The sequence below is a fragment of the Delphinus delphis genome, chromosome 10 (genome assembly GCF_949987515.2).
Source record: "Delphinus delphis chromosome 10, mDelDel1.2, whole genome shotgun sequence".
NCBI lineage: Eukaryota > Metazoa > Chordata > Mammalia > Artiodactyla > Delphinidae > Delphinus > Delphinus delphis.
Window position 1 is genome coordinate 4,026,044 of NC_082692.2, and position 17,418 is coordinate 4,043,461.

The following is a 17,418-nucleotide window of genomic DNA, read 5'->3' on the forward strand; positions in this document are numbered from 1 at the left end:
AGACGCCGCCGACCCTTCTGAGGCTCCTCCCATTTCCTCTCCCTGAATGTGGGCTGACCCTCGGACGGCCCGGCCAGTGCACGCAGAGGAGGTGATGCTCCGCTTGTCCAGGCCCAGCCCTGAGAGGAGTGTGGCAGTACCTGCCTCATCTCTTGGAGCCCCAAGCCCTTTGCAGAGACTCACCTGTCCTGAGGCCGCCATGTTGTGAGGAAGCCCCCCGGCCCCTCGTGAAGGGGCAGGATGGGGAGGCAGAGAGAAATGCCTGAACAGCCCCCAGCCATTCAAGACGCTCCCGCTGAGGCCCTAGACATCATGGGACGGAGATGAGCTCTCCTTGCTCTGCCTCCTTCAAATTTATGAGCCACGGAATGATGAGATATAAGAATAATAAGTTGGTTTAAACTGCTAAGTTTTGCAGTAGTTTATTCAGCAATAGATACGCAGAACAATATATAAAATGGGATAATACTACTTTTTTATTTGATTTTAAGGAGGATGATAGGAAATTTGAAGCACAGTTTTTGGCTCCGGATAGGTACTACATAAACATTCTTTTTCTTTCCCTCGTACAGCTTATATTTTAAAGTCAAAAATCTATCTTGTCTTAGTTTAGCCTTGCGGAATGGCACAGAAGAAACTGAAATTCTATTTCATGTCATATATATTCTTTTAAATGTATGGAAATGGCTACCACGAAATCATAGGTGATATTCCCTATACTGGATTGCATATCTCCCCTTGTTTACACTGGTGTCAAGTCACATTTTCCTGGTCACTTCCTAGAATCTGTTGTATCTTAAAATCCCCATTTGGATGTGTTGCTTAGAAGGACCACCGCAGATGTGGTGAGTGCAGCCCTGGGCACGATGAGAACATCCCCCCCTTCACCTGGACACATCACAACCCTGACCCTGCTGGCGGATTGGAGAAACACCTCATGCCTTTAGGATTTTGATTCTGTTAGGCAATGTATTTGCCATCATTCCTAGTTTCAAGACGACACAGATTTGATCAATTATACCATCTCTCTTCTTTTCCAGCTCATTTATAGAAATGTTGGATAAGACTGGGATGGGTAGAACCAATAGAGATCTCACCATGTACTGACACTTGCTCATTCATCGGCCCCGCTAGGCGTGTTTTGTCAAGCAGTTATGTGTGAATCACCCAACACTCAGTCCTCCAGCCCACATTTCCCCCATCTGTTTAGGGGAATATTCAATCTAGCTCCTTAGCATATATTATCTACTTTTGTCCTATTACAATACCTGGTGTCGTTTGCCTACCTGTGTTAGGTGCCACCACAGGCAGGGGCCACGTCCTACTTTTCTTCTGTTGACACCTGTGTTGAATGTGCCAGAGGTACCCAGGGAGCCCTTGGATGCCTGAAACTTTCAGTCACACCGCTCAATCGATATGCCTGTTTTCTTTTTTTCTTCTTTTTTTCAGTAGGTCGTACATGTCTTTATTTTTATTTTTTGTCTTTTTTTATTGAAGCGTACTTGATTCACAATGCTTAGTTTCAGGTGTACAGCAAAGCAGCAAAGTGATTCAGTTTTATATATATATATATATATATATATATATATATATATATATATAAAAAACTGAATTATATATATATATTTTTTTTCTTTTGTGGTACGCAGGCCTCTCACTGTTGTGGCCTCTCCCGCCGTGGAGCACAGGCTCCGGATGCGCAGGCTCAGCGGCCATGGCCCACGGGCCCAGCCGCTCCGCGGTACGCGGGACCCTCTTGGACCGGGGCACGAACCCTCGTCCCCTGCATTGGCAGGCGGACTCCCAGCCACTGCGCCACCAGGGAAGCCCTATATATATAATTTTATATATTTTATATATATGTACAATCTGTTCTTTTTCACAGTCTTTTCCATTATAGGTTATTACAAAATATTGAGTATAGTACAGTAGGCCCTTGTTGGTTATCTATTTTATTTTATTTATTTAATTTTGTTGTTTAGTTTTTATTTCATAATCATAAACTTAACTTTGCAATTCAGCTAAACTTGGAGGGAGATAAAGGCAATGTGGAGCCCAAAGAACTGCAGTGAGAGCACAAAGATGATAGGATATTCCAAGCAGATGGAGGCGAAGGGGCGCCCTCCTGAGAGCTACAAAAGGAACGGTCTGGTGGTTAAGATACAACACAGTCAAATTTATTAGATTTGTCCACAGTCAGCAATGGTGATCTCCTTGCCATTGGTCTTGCCATTCTTGGACCCAAAGCGCTCCATGGCTTCCACGATATTCACGCCCTCTTTCACCTTGCCCCAAACCACACACTTGCCACCCAACCACTCAGTCTTGTCAGCGCAGATGAAAAACTGGGAACTGTTTGTGTTGGGGCCAGCATTTGCCGTGGACAAGATGCCAGGACCCGCATGCTTCAGGAGGAAATTCTCATCATCAAATTTCTCCCCATAGATGGACTTGCCACCAGTGCCATGATGGAGTGTGAAGTCACCACCCTGGCACGGAAATCCCGGAATTATTCTGTGAAAGCAGGACCCTTTATAACCAAAGTCTTTCTCCCCAGTGCTCAGAGCACGAAAGTTTTCTGCTGTCTTTGGAAATTTGCCTGCAAACAGCTCGAAGGAGACGTGACCCAAGGACTCGCCGTCGATGGCAATGTCGAAGAACACGGTGGGGTTGACCACGGCTGAGCAGTGTGGGAGGCTCCAGGGTAGCGGCGTCTGCAAGGCTGGTTACCTGTTTTATGTCTAGTGGTGTGTGCATGTCGATCCCAAACCCCTAGTTTATCCCGCCCCCATCTTTCCCCTTTGGTAACCATAAGTCTGTTTTCTATGTCTGTGAGTCTATTTCTGTTTTGTAAATGCATTCATTTGTATCATTGTTTAGATTCCACCTGTAAGCGATACCATATGATATTTGTCTTTCTCCGTCTGACTTATCTCACTTAGTATGATCATGTCTAGGTCCATCCATGTTGCTGCAAATGGCATTATTTCATTCCTTTTTATGGCTGAGTAGTATTCCATTATAGATATACACAGATATGCCTATTTTCCTATTTATGCCTGTTCTGCCCCCATAACATATTTTTGCTCATAATTATTTAATATGTAGGGTGTGTGGGGAAAAACCTCAGTTTGATTTAAATTCTTTTTTTTTTTTTACATCTTTATTGGAGCATAATTGCTTTACAATTGTGTGTTAGTTTCTGCTTTAAAACAAAGTGAACCAGTTATACATATACATATGTTTCCATATCTCTTCCTTCTTGCATCTCCCTCCCTCCCACCCTCCCTATCCCACCCCTCTAGTGGGTCACAAAGCACCGAGCTGATCTCCCTGTGCTATGCAGCTGCTTCCCACTAGCTATCTATTTTACATTTGGTAGCGTATATATGTCCATGCCTCCCTGTCGCTTCATCCCAGCTTACCCTTCCCCCTCCCCGTGTCCTCAAGTCCATTCTCTAGTAGGTCTGTGTCTTTATTCCTGTCTTACCCCTAGGCTCTTCATGACATTTTTTTTCCCTAAAATTCCATATATATGTGTTAGCATATGGTATTTGTCTTTCTCTTTCTGACTTACTTCACTCTGTATGACAGACTCTAGGTCCATCTACCTCACTACAAATAACTCAATTTCATTTCTTTTTATGGCTGAGTAATATTCCATTGTATATATGTGCCACATCTTCTTTATCCATTCATCCGATGATGGACACTTAGGTTGCTTCCATCTCCTGGCTATTGTAAATAGAGCTGCAATGAACATTTTGGTACATGACTCTTTTTGAATTATGGTTTTCTCAGGGTATATGCCCAGTAGTGGGATTGCTGGGTCATATGGTAGTTCTATTTGTAGTTTTTTAAGGAACCTCCATACTGTTCTCCATAGTGGCTGTACCAATTCACATTCCCACCAGCAGTGCAAGAGTGTTCCCTTTTCTCCACACCCTCTCCAGCATTTATTGTTTCTAGATTTTTTGTGATGGGCATTCTGACTGGTGTGAGATGATATTTCCTTGTAGTTTTGATTTGCATTTCTCTAATGATTAGTGATGTTGAACATCCTTTCATGTGTTTGTTGGCAGTCTGTATATCTTCTTTGGAGAAATGTCTGTTTGGGTCTTCTGCCCATGTTTGGATTGGGTTTTTTGTTTTTTTGTTATTGAGCTGCATGAGCTGCTTGTAAATTTTGGAGATTAATCCTTTGTCAGTTGCTTCATTTGCAAATATTTTCTCCCATGCTGAGGGTTGTCTTTTGGTCTTTGATTTAAATTCTTGTTTAAAGGAATCTACATTTAACCCAGGTTGAATCCTTAACGGGTGTATTGCAGAGAAGAGTACGGCAGGAAGAACAGGTTTGCGTTAAGCTTCTCCAGGAGGAAGCTCCCTGTAAAGGTGGGAGAGAAGATGCAGCTCCCCAGAGGAAACCTGCCCACTGAGAACAGGTGGAACTGACTGGGGAACAGCTGGCCAGTGGCCTGGGAGCTCACAGGTGTTCCCTGAGTGCAAGACTTTTGTTTACGTGCTGTTTAGCCGTGAGCGCAGAGACAGTCAAAGCAGATTTCGGAAGGCCAAATTAAGAAGAGATCATTTTCGTGGTTATAAATCTGTATTTGTTAATAGTGCTTTATTTTTATTGGTTGATTTATTTATGACCAATAAGTGGATTTTAAAATGTCTGTTTTGCTCTGATGAAATTGACATTTACTGAGCCAGTATTAAATAGTGGCTGAAACTCTAGAGCAAATTTAACTAGATCGAAATTCCTGCTCCTCCATTCATTACCTTGAGTGGATTATTTTATGTCTTGTTGCCTCAATTTCATCATCTGTAAAGTGAGGATACTTGTTTCACGGGGCTTGTTGGAAGGATTATATTAGGTAACGCATATAAAATGGCCGGAATAATGCCTGGCACATCAGCGTCGTGGTTAAGTGACAAATATTGTTTATTTTAAACACTCAGATGATTTTTCTTGCGGCTCTAAGTAGTCAAATCCTGAACTTCTTCATTCATAAATTGAAATCGCTGCTATGCATCTCCAAGAAATGCACACAGAGACGAATAAATTGGTTAAGGAACAATTAGGGAGAAAAGAAATTTGGAATCCTTTAGACACGCCCCAACCTTCACATAGTAAAAGCAAAGTCACTGAAAGTCATAGAAAGAGTAAGTAGATTTAAGGGCCTGCGTTACTGATGCCAGTAATCTTTTCAAACTTAAAAATATCGCCTGCCATTCAGGTTAAATAAATGGAAGCTTTCTGTGGACCCGCCCCCTCCCCACCAACTTCTGAAATTTAGATTCAGAGTCTTAGATGGCGCTTCAGGAGCAAAATTTTTGATGAACATGGCGGATCATTTCTAAGCTTCCTCTCCCTCGCCCTCCCTCTTTCCTCTGCTTCTATTCATTCTCTCACTCATTCATCTGTGGCTCCTGACACCTGTATTCCTTTCCTAAATTTATGGAATATAGAAGTCACAAAGTTCAGCCGTTTGTTCACCCTGAACCCTGGCACCAAAGGGGTAGATGTGTGACCTGGACCTGGCCACTGGATGCGCTCAGTGGAGCCTGGAATAGGGCGTAAGAGGGGCCAGGATGCAGGGGCCATTTAGGGTTTATAGCTACGGTGGCAGCCCTAGAGGAAGCAGAGGTGCCCTAACGGGCTGATTCCTGCGACATGACCTTCACAAACTTCCATCAGTCACGTCTACTTTTCAAACGGCCGACTAGGCTTCCCCCCATCTCCACAAGTACAGCTGACCCTTGAACAACGCGGGTTTGAAGTGCACGGGTCCACTTAGAGCAGATTTTTTTCCATAGTAAATACCATGGTACAACATGGTCTGAGGCTGGTGGAATCCAAGGATGCGGACCCAGAGATGTGGAGGAACCACGTATACAGAGGGCCGACCATAAATTACAGGCGGGTTTTGGACCGCTTGGAGGGTCGGTGCTCCAATCCCTGAGTTGTTCAAGGCTCAACTGTACTTCACAGGCTTCTGAGAGATCGTTTTTTCTTGTGTTGACCAGTGTCGGTTCTTGTTTGCAACCAAGAATCCTGAGTAGTTGGTCTGTGGCCCGCAGGTAAAGTGAGTACTGCCTGATATATTCTGAACATTATCGATCCCAATTATTGTGCAAATAATTCCTCAGTTTGACCATTACTTAAGACCAGTGCTATCACTGCGGTAATGCTACGAAGTCTTTCTAGACCTTCAATATTGTTAAGTAGGGAGATAACATGCTTCCTGTATAATCTCCTCAAGCCAGTTCTTAATCTTTACATTTTGAAAACATACAGTCCATGACACCCAGTTGTATTTCTGGTCATTCTAAGTAGATGTTATTCACTAATGCACCATCAGTAGAATGAATGGATAAATTTCGATAAGTACCACGTTAGGTTAAAGAGCATTTTCCTGGAAAAAGAAAAAAAACTACAGAGCTGAGAAATAGGACATAGGAAATGTACATAATAATAGTAAAATAAACACCCAGCCTAAGAGAGAGAACACCAACAGGGCCTTTGAAGGCATCTTTAAGCTCGTTCCCAATAAAGGTCTTCTCTCTCCTCCCCAAAATACACTATATTGAAGTTTAATTAATTTATACTTTTCATTATAGTTTTATCACATACATATGTATCCGCAAGTAACAAACTGTTTGTTTTGTCTATTTTTTTGCACACTGTATGTATTCTTTAGTCCCTCAGTCTCTCACTCCATGTCTTACTTCTGAGATGAACCCATTCTAATGTGTATAGGCGGTTCATTCATTTTCATGGCTAATATTTCACGGAATAAATATGCTGTCATATATTTATTTTACTGTTGATGAGTATTTGATGTTGATGGACATCTGTTACTGATGGACATTGCTTTTCAATTTTGCTATTACAGTGCTTCTATGAAGATTTCTGTATATATATTTTGGCATACGTGAAAAATTGCTTCTCTGTGGTATGTTCTTAAGAATGGAAGTGGTGCGTCATAGAGCGTGCATGACTTTGACCTCAGTAGATAATGTTATGTTTCTGAAATGGTTATAACAATCTACAATTCCATCACCAGCTTCTGAGAGAGTTTTAAAATGTTCACCTTAAGGTCCTTTAATCTTTGCCATATTTATTCCTACATACTTTCTATTTTTGATGCTGTTAGAAGTTGACAATTTTTATTTTGTAGTTTTTACTGTTCTTTGCTGGTATATAGATGTGCAGCCCTTTTATTTTTTTTTTTTTTTGCGGTATGCGGGCCTCTCACCGTTACGGCCTCTCCCGTTGCGGAGCACAGGCTCTGGACGCGCAGGCTCAGCGGCCATGGCTCACGGGCCCAGCCGCTCCGCGGCATGTGAGATCTTCCCGGACCGGGGCACGAACCTGTGTCCCCCACATCGGCAGGTGGACTCTCAACCACTGCGCCACCAGGGAAGCCCTAGATGTGCAGCCTTTTGCATATTGATTTTATATCCAGAAATTTTACTAAACTCAGATTCATTTGGGTTTTCTGAGGCAGACAATCATATCTGGAATTTTTGCCAACTTTGCTTTTTGCTCTGCAGTCCTTCACCTTTTTATTTCTTTTCTTTTTTGATTGCACTTCAGTAAACTTTTTACTGGAAATGTCAATGGCAAGCCTCCTTGTCTTATTCAATTTTAAAGGAAGTGCTTTTAATATTTCACCATTTAGTATAATGTATGCTATATATTTTTATAGACTAAAAAATCACTTTAAGGAAATTTTCTATTTTTAGAGCAAAAAATAAAATGCTAAGGGTATTTTAAAAAATCATGAACAACCGTTACTCATTAATTTTTAACTTACATCTGCTTTCAAATGTTCAAAAGATTTCTGGATTCTTCCCCTCTTCTTTTGTCCTTGAAGCCTGGAATATTGTTTTCATAATTAGCTAAGTAATGTTCACACTCATGCATGCATGCATTCATTCATTCACCCATCCATTGAATGCCTACAAACCGTGAGGTACCTAGGGCGCATAAAAATCTACTAAGATAAGAAAGTCATCAGAAATTAATAGAGATTTCGCATCAGCACTTCATGATTCCTTCAGGTTTTGGCATTGCTCTTCAGAGCCAAGGAGTCAGCCAAAGAAATAATATTCTAAGTGGCCCTGAGATCATAAAAGATAAAAGGAATTACTGGACTTCCCTGGTGGTGCAGTGGTTAAGAATCCACCTGCCAATGCAGGGGACACGGGTTCAAACCCTGGTCCGGGAAGATCCCACATGCCGCGGATCAACTAAGTCCGTGCGCCACAACTACTGAGCCTGTGCTCTAGAGCCCGCGAGCCACAACTACTGAGCCCGTGCGCCACAACTACTGAGCCCACATGCCTAGAGCCCGTGCTCTGTTACAAGAGAAGCCACTGCAATGAGAAGCCCGCGCACCACATGAAGAGCAGCCCTCGCTCACCACAACTAGAGAAAGCCTACGCGCAGCAACGAAGACGCAAGGCAGCCAAATATAAATAAATAAATTTTTTAAGAAAGGGATTACTGCACTGTGGAGAGGTCTGCAGCAAACACCAAGGAATTATGAAACCAGGGAGCCAAGACCTTATTCCTAGAGGCACAGCACTTAGATCTAGAAGACACCCAAGGCCATCTGGTTCAACCAAATGGTGCCCCTTGGGACGGCTATCTAGTCATTGCCTGTATAATTCCAGCCAAAGATGGAACGTTCCATAGATCGTCACTGTGTCTGCTGTAATTGTTAGGATGAATCTTCTTAAACTGAGGTGAACTTTCCTTCCTGCTACTCTTTTTCTAATTATCTCACTATGTCCTGTGCATCCACCAAAAAACATCTGCCTCTCTCTGTGCCAGTCCTTGGCCTAGCAGGATCGAGGTGTGATGTCTCCTCGAGACTTCTCCAATCCAGACTAACCACTCCCAGTTTCTTCAACAGCTCCGCGTGAGGATTCTTTCCTAACTGCCCACCATGCTCCCTTTGGACACATTGTATTTGTCACCATCTCCCCCCAAACTTAGTGCCAGAGTCACATGAAATTCTCCAAGAGTGAGCTGGTCATGGCCAATGTCAGGGACGCTGACAACTTCCATCTTCCTCACCTCCACCTGTTCCCCCACCTTTCCCACCTTCATTCTCTGAATCAATCCTTGCCTTTCCCTTTCAAAACCTGGGCACCTTGGAGAGACACATAGGGGTCCTTAGGAGTAAAGGTGGCCCAGGAGAACATCCATCCGTTTCTCCAGAGGGATATTGGGCTGTGTGACTAGGGACCCCCTCTCCCCGTGCTCAAGAGGACAGTTCTTTATGTGCTAAGACATTAAGAGGTTTCCCTCCACAGTCTCAGGCAAGAAGACACTGTGTGGTACACGAGTACTGTACAAAATAACTCTTTATAAGAAATAGAATAATGAATGTGTGTTTGTTGGGACATTCGCCATTCCTTGTGAAATGTAAGCATCAAATAGGCACAGCGTCACACTGTGGTGCTAGAGGAGCTGTGGGGTCTTGGTTGAACCACCTAAGCTTCTCCCATCCTCAGTTTCCTCTTCGTTCCCCTGGTTTTTTCATCGACTCTAAAGCAGGCGCGACAGTAACCATCCCTTGCAAATCAGCCTCCCAGGGAGAGAGGCCCCTGTTGGACCTTTGTAAACTGTGACCTGCTTACTCATGCGAGCATCCTTGTCACAGGGAGTGTGGTTTGGCAGATAGAAAGAGAATATCGTCAAAACAACAAAACCCCAACTCAAGTGTGTCCTGCCTCTGGCACTCTTAAATTGCTCCACGCACGTGATCCACGCAGATCTTTTTAGATGCGGAATGCTCTAGAGGCCATTAAGACGTTCAGAACAACCTGTTGAATGCTATCGTATGTATCCTGGTTCTTCGTCAGGTGCGCTCACCTTACAGCCTCCCTGGAGCACGTATTTAGTCTCCTATTTGGAAATGGGCTTCGTTTTCATGAGTTCCTCCATTAGGTCACTCATCCCCCAGCTCGTGGCCTGTCGTCTTATTCGATGTGGACACTCTGACCAGCCAGGCAGCAGAAGGCCCCCAGAAACCCATGCTCTGCACTGAGGTCCCAGTTCCCTCTGTGATCTCTGGTCCCTGCTGCCTCCTACCATGGGGATCTCTTCCTCAACCTTTTTCAGCTTCCAACAGCTCAAGAAGAATAAAAGGTACAGAGACAGCCAAGGAAGATAGTAATTTACTAACCTGGACGGATCCAGAAAGGGCTGTAAAAGGAACATCCTAGCCTTATGAGGGTCATAAATAATGAAGAGAATTTTCCCATGTTTTATGCAAGTATAATTTTGGGTGGTAAACAGTAAGATGATACACGATACCTATGTATGTTTCCTATCTGAAAATGTGTGCAATTAGCATGTGGAAGATTGTAATTATAGCCTGGCTGGGATTTTGTAAGTGCTAAAATTGATTCCTTGGTTGAATTATTTTGCAATAGACGTAAACCACTAGTTGTACACCTAAACGAAATTGAGTGTGAACAGATCGAATCACTTTTATTTTACCTTGGATGAGAATTTATCGATGCAAATACAACTCCTTAATTAAATCAGGCATGGCCGGGCCTGTAGATGCCCGCATAAAGGCATTCTGCCACCCAGCTTTAGTGAGGATTTTCATTCTAGAATGATGCCTTGCTATGCTTAGAGAGAATTGTGTATCTATTATGGACCGTCGGGGTAGTGAGCTGTTTGAGTCCAGTACCTCTCTGAATCCCAGATGGACTTTGGATACATCTTTTTGGGAGAAGTGCTACTGATTTATAGATTATAATTAAATACGTCCAAAAGTGAAACTTGCATCACTATTTCTGAAAATAGCCTCTTAATTCATAAGCTTCCAAAGTCTCTCAAGAAGAGAAGAAAGGGGTGAATTGTGGAAACACACTTTTATCCTGATCGATACATGTTAGAGACTTGATCAGAGAGAAATCATTAATATAAGTGCATTCGTTTCCTAGGGCCGCCATAGCAAAGTACCACACGCCAGCTGGCTTAAAAGACAGAAACTTGGGCTTCCCTGGTGGCGCAGTGGTTGAGAGTCCGCCTGCCGATGCAGGGGACACGGGTTCGTGCCCCGGTCCGGGAAGATCCCACATGCCGCGGAGCGGCTGGGCCCGTGAGCCATGGCCGCCGAGCCTGCGCGTCCGGAGCCTGTGCTCTGCAGAAGGAGAGGTCACGGCAGTGAGAGGCCTGCATACCGCAAAGAAAAAAAAAAAAAAAAGACAGAAACGTATTGGCTCACACTTCCGGAGGCCAGAAGTCCAAAATCAAGGTGCCAGCAGGCTGTGCTCCTTCTGAAAGCTGGAGGGGACCCTTCCTTGCTTCCTCCAGCTTCCGGTGGCCGTCAGCGTTCTCGGGTGCTCCCGGGCTTGCAGCTGTATAACTTCCATCTCTGCCCCCATCATCGCGTGGCTTCTCCCTGTGTGTGTCTCTGGCTTCACGTGGGACATGAAGACACCAGGAACCGTGGAGTCGGACGTAGTCTACTCCAGTATATAACCTCATCTTCCCTGACTACCTACAGCCCTGTGTCCACATAAAGTCACACTCTGAGGTACTAGGGGTTCAGACTCCAGCGTGTGCTTTTTGGAGGGGGGGACACACTTTAACCCTTAATAATAAGAAAAACTTATTGTTGCTCAGTTCTATATATCTTCTCAGGGAGGCAAACGGAGATTTCGTGAACAACTTACTGCAGGTAAGAATTGCTTGATACTTATAGTCTCAGCTTCCTTTAATTCTCATTAATCACAGCCCAATCCAGTATAAAAACTATTAACTACCTTGAGGGCTGTGAAAGGATATTGTAAAATGACGGCAATGTCTTACTGTTTCCACTGAGATCAGGACCTGAAGAATGAGGATTCGGCTGCAGTGAGAAAGCATTAAAGGGATATCCATTTGGGTCAAAATGGTCCAGCGTCGCCACACTGGAAATCTGCACCAGTCCCCTTCTCTGGGATGTTTTAGCAAAGTTGGAGGGTTCTTCCCTTCCAGAGATGGATGGAGTGGAGACATTTCTAGAAGAAGGGGTGGGTTGGCCCAGGTTTTCAAACTGTGTTTCACAAAACCTTGAAGTCACAGAAGGCACACGTGTGGTTCTTGAAAGTGTGGCCAGCAGCACACGTGGTTCATACACGCAAACCCCTTCACTCTGTAGATGAAAAAGGACTTACTCTGTCCTGTGATTCTCCAGCCACTGAGTATGTTTGGGTTCATCAAGCTATCTATTCACAACAAAGGCTTTTTCCTCTCTAGTCTTTGGCTCGTAACTGGGCTCTCTCCCACTGGTGATGCCTTGATAATACTTGTGTGGTCCAAAGAGCCAGGTTCCCCTGTGTGGCTCTAGTGATTTTTTTCTTATAGTCCAGTGTGTGTGTGTGTGTGTGTGTGTGTGTGTGTGTGTGTGTATGTTCTCAAAGCACAGGAGAAAGATAAACATCTCCTATGTCTTTCTGTGTGTGTGTGTGTGTGTGTGTGTGTGTGTGTTCTCAAAGCACAGGAGAAAGATCAACGTCTCCTATGCCTTTCTAAATTTTGATATTCTATGCTTACATTGTCAGCTCTAAAAACCTATATTTAATACTGGCTTATGGAATGAACTGGACCTGCTAAGTCTGAAGTGATAAAATGCTCCCCATACCCCTTTTCACATACCCACACCCAGATTACTCTTCTGCATTATTCTCCTCTGGTTTTGGATGGAGTCTTGCTTTTCTGGCTCCTGTCAGATATTAATACATAGTTTCTTTTCGGCAGGTGCGTCTATCGCTTTAGTTTGGGAATCCCTGATTGGGAGCAGTTGCTTTAAATGAGAGGTGAAGCAGGAGGTGGGCGTGAGGGCAGGGAGGGTGACACAGGAAGAACCATGGTATCATTGAGATCGCTGCCGTAAGCAGTGGGGATTGATTCTGCTGGGACCTCTGAGACGTCTAGAGGATGCTTCTCGGTGTTGCCCATCTGAGGGATGAGAGGTGGAAGTATTTCTCTGCTCCCTGCTGGTGAGGACGGCCCCTGGTGTGGTAACACCCTGCACTGCTGGGCTGTGATGTGCGTGGACTGAAGGGCTCAAAGCTTTTCTGAGAAAGCCCTGGTGCAGAAAGCAGAATGAGCTTGAGTGTGAGTCCGCGTGGAACTATCCCCTGCAGTTGTGGCTGAGATCAGAGGTGGGTAAAGGGAGGAGGTGCAGGGGAACCACGGGCATCTTCTGCAGCCCGCCCTTTGCACAGCCGGATCCCCTCATCCCTACGTCAAGTCCACTCTGTTACTGAATCTTCAAGGTGATGGCAGGCTATGCTCTCTCAAAAGTGTACGTCCCAAGCTAAAGTTCCAACTTGTGCGTCTGGTTCTGAGGCACATGATTAATATTCCCCCATCTCTTTTTCTCTTGCCATTCAGGGGTCTATTGTACAAGTGCTGGGGTGGCTGAGGACAGAGGATGGCTGATATCACTAGCCAGTCCCTCCTGTCGACCTGGCCAGTGAGTGACCGCTCTGTGCTGAATCTTCTCTAGTGACATAAAGCTCCGCACATTTTGTGGCCACTTGCCAGGATCCGTCTACGTGCTTGTTCCCAGACGTCTTTGTCTCTGATCTTCCAAACCTGTCCCTTCTCTCCCCCGACCAACCAGCCAAGCTATTCACTAACCCAGTAGTCTGCGTACATCCTTATCTTAGGACAGTTCTCGGGCCATACAGAGTGGACCAAAGCGGCACACTGCTCACAGCTCTGCCTGCCGAGAAGGTCTCCCCTCACCACTGTCCTTTAGGGTCACCCCTGATAGAGCCATGGTGTTGACAGCAGCCCACGGTCAGCCAGCACTGACGACTGGAACCACCCCTTCCATGAGCCAGGAACAAGCTGCTTTCCTTCCTTTGCCAATAGATCATAGCAGTCCCACCCCTGTCCCCGTAGTTATAGACGTAAAGCTGCGAGAGGCGTCAGGACGACGGAGGGCGGTGACATGGAGACCTGGGACACCTTGTGCCCCCTGCACTTGCTCAGATGTGACCCTAAACATACCATCTCCATCAGATGCCTGACCGACTCGGTGGATCTGACGATGTCCAACTCATGATGAGCAGTTCCGGTCATATAATCACTTGATGTTCCATTTTCAACTTGATCTCTATTATCTATTATCACTTCAAGAGCTGGTTTTGAAATGGTGAGTCTTTTCACAATGAACAGTCCCTGAAATGGAGTGGCAGTGACCTTACTCTAGTAACCTAGGCATTCTGCACTGCAGATCTCCTGCCAGAGCTTGTCGACGCTCCCTCACAGCGTTTTCTCTCCTCTGGATGTCCCTAGCGCTGGTGGATTTGATCAATTATACGGCCTCAAGAGCAGGGCGGGTTGCACTGAAACCTAGAATTTCTGTAGAGCCTTCTTGTATTTTGGGCCTCATTCACGACTGGCACTCGAGAAATAGGTCAGAGAAATAATATCAAGTGCAATACAGGCTGCCCCCCCCCCCCCCGCCAAATCCAAAGCGTCCTCAAGCCACACACCATTTTATAAGGCAGTAATCATTTAACTTAGACGGCATGCCCCGGACCACCGACCTCTTAGAGGCTTCACCAGTATGTCGGGACTTTGAAAGCCTAAAGGGCTGTCATGTTCTGCCCTCTGACACACATGTGTTTTACTCTAGCATCCAAAGCCCTTGCCACTTCCCATTTGCCATTCCGGTTAGCAGAATGCCAGTGATATAGTAGAGCAGCATGACATTCCGGGGATTGTCAAGATGACAGAGAGCAGGAGAACGAGCGCACCCCTGGGCTACGACACTGAACACGCACTTCTATCCTTTGGACGTAGCACAGAGCCGCTTTGGGTTATCTCTCCTGAGAAGGTTTGAAAAGAACGCATTTTCCAGGTGGATAACCACCACCCGAGTACCAAAGTCTGTGTTGGGCTGTTCCGGTTAAGATACCACATCTCATTCAGCAGCTACGGTTGGGACTACTACTTGGATAAGTTTTCGCTAATCTACCATCATTCACGAAAATCCACCTGATTTTTGCAGAAACCATAACAGATGCATTGAATGGGGGTAGGATGCTGACCTCCAAGCCCGTGCTCGTTAGATTCCTGAGAATAGCACCGTTCTCAGCTGTTCCATCTGGATTTGCTCTCTTATCGGGGGTGGGGCACTTTCTGGAGTTTCCACTTGTTCCTTCCTGTCTTCTTGGTTGGGTTTCTGTCAGCTGCGAAGTCTATACATTGTCATTGTACATCCCAGGACAGAGGAAAGGACCACAAGGTGGATCCTCAGTCCCTCAGAACCACAGAGGGATGAGCCTGGTGTTCTCTGCTGCTTTTCTCTTGAGGTATTTGCCAATTTATTCGCAGCAGAAAAGCCCAGAAGACCAGCAGAAAGCGGCAGGTCTGTGGCTGGGAAGCCACAACGAGATTTCAACAGTCTCACAATACTGGGAAGACAGGACTTTGGGTTCAGGGTCTGCCAATGAGAAAGGATCCTTGAAGTACCCCCAGGCTGGCAGGTGGAACCCCAGTGGTAAGGGCGAGTGAGGAGTGGACCGGCCTCTGAGGCTGAAATTGTGTTCCTGACCAGCTCAACCACAGATGAGATTAAGGTGCTCTGCTCCCATTCTATTTGTGAGAAGCACAAATAAATCCTTTCAGGAAAAAGAGACATCATTCAGAACCTTTACAATGTTTCATGCACAATACTGGCATCTGACCCAAAGAGCAAACATAGGCAATAGAAAAAGACCTGCTGCTAACAGATACGTGAGTGTATCAGATCCGGATTCTAAATAACTGTGATAAATAATAGAGGAAATAAAGTAAAGTGTGGACAAAATGGCTGGAAATCTGATGAAATGAACCAGCTATTGCTATACACTAAAACGTCACTGAAAAAAAAAAAAAAAGCCAGACACCAAAAGAGTCGTATAATTCCTCTATAGTCATATAAACTAAAACAAACAAACAAACCCTAATCTATGGTGTTCAAGGCTAGTTACCTTTGGAGGCAAAGGGGGTGGTGATTAGAAGAAGACGCAGGTGAGGTTCTGAGATTCTCATTTGGGTGGTGTGTTCGCTTTGTGAGTATTTATCAAGCTGTACCCTGAGAATTTATGCACTTCTCAATAAAAGTTAAACAAAGAGAGAGACAGAGAAGCAGCCGCAGAGGCTGCACGATTGAAGGCAGAAATAATTGGTATGTTGGAAAATAGAGTTTGGATGTCTTATCCCACTTCAATTGCTCCGGGTCTATTTCGAGCCACCATCAGCTCTTGTCTGAGTTAATGCATAGCCTCCGACCTGACCTTCTTGTTCCCACCTCTGTCCCCTGGAGTCTACTTTCAACACAGCCACAGAGGATCCTTTTGAGGCAAAAGTTTATGGTGTCACAGCTCTTCTAAAACCCTCCAGTGGCTTCCCACCTGTCCCCGGATAAAAGCAGAGTCCTTCCCTGCAACATCTAGCCCTGCTCCCTCCGGTCCCATCTCTCACTGCTGTCCCCTGGACCACCCCGGTGCTGCCACACTGGCCTCCTCCCTCCTTGGATGTGCAGGCACACTTCAGGCCTTTGTCCTGGCCCTTCCCCCTGCCTGGCTCACTCTTGCGCATCTAGGCGTGGTCCCTACACTTCTCTGTACACTCTTCCTGGCACTCCTGCCCCCTTACCCTGCTCAGCTTTCTTTCCCTCTCCATAGTTACTGCTTTCTAACATGCTGTAGAATATACTTTTTTCTCATATTCATAACTTATTATCTCTCTCCCCTGCAAGGCAATAAACTTCATGAGGACAGGATTTTTTTTTTGTTCACTGATGTGTCCTACACATAGAACAGTGCCCGACACAACACAGATGCACAATAAATATTTTAAAATATATTTTGATGATGCAGACGCAATCAGAGAAGCAATCCAAGGATAAACAGGTAACTGCAAAAGAGAACCTGGGCCAGATATTAGATTTTTGTCTCCAAGCTTCTCGTGGTTACAAGCTGTAATCAAAATGTGCATGTTTATATCAATAAATCTATGCATTCTCAATGGTCTGTTCAGTTTAGCATAATTACAAGAGGTTTGGCTCTAGATAGAGCTGAGTTTGCATCCTCTCTCCACCGTTCACCGCTCCCAGGACCCCGAGGAAGCTGCTGAACCTATCGTGTCTCAGTTTCCTTGTCTGTCAAATGGGAATAATAATGCCTGTCGTGTAGGATTAAATGACATGACATGTGTAAACCCACAGACCCCTCATGCCTTCAGAAATGATTTCTCGAGTACCTGTTGTGTTCCAGGTGCTCTCCTCGACGCCGGGGGACGCTTTAATTATTCTTCACTACGTATTTACTGAGGGCCACTCACTGAAGTAGTATAAAACGGTGCAAAGCCCCTGCCCCAGAGCTCTCACTGCAGGG

At 45.1% G+C, this 17,418-nt stretch overlaps 1 pseudogene; it reads right to left on the reverse strand.

Moving 5' to 3' along the window:
* Positions 1–2,180: 2,180 nt before the first annotated feature.
* On the reverse strand, positions 2,181–16,621 carry LOC132432969 (peptidyl-prolyl cis-trans isomerase A pseudogene; annotated as a pseudogene).
* Positions 16,622–17,418: the final 797 nt, after the last annotated feature.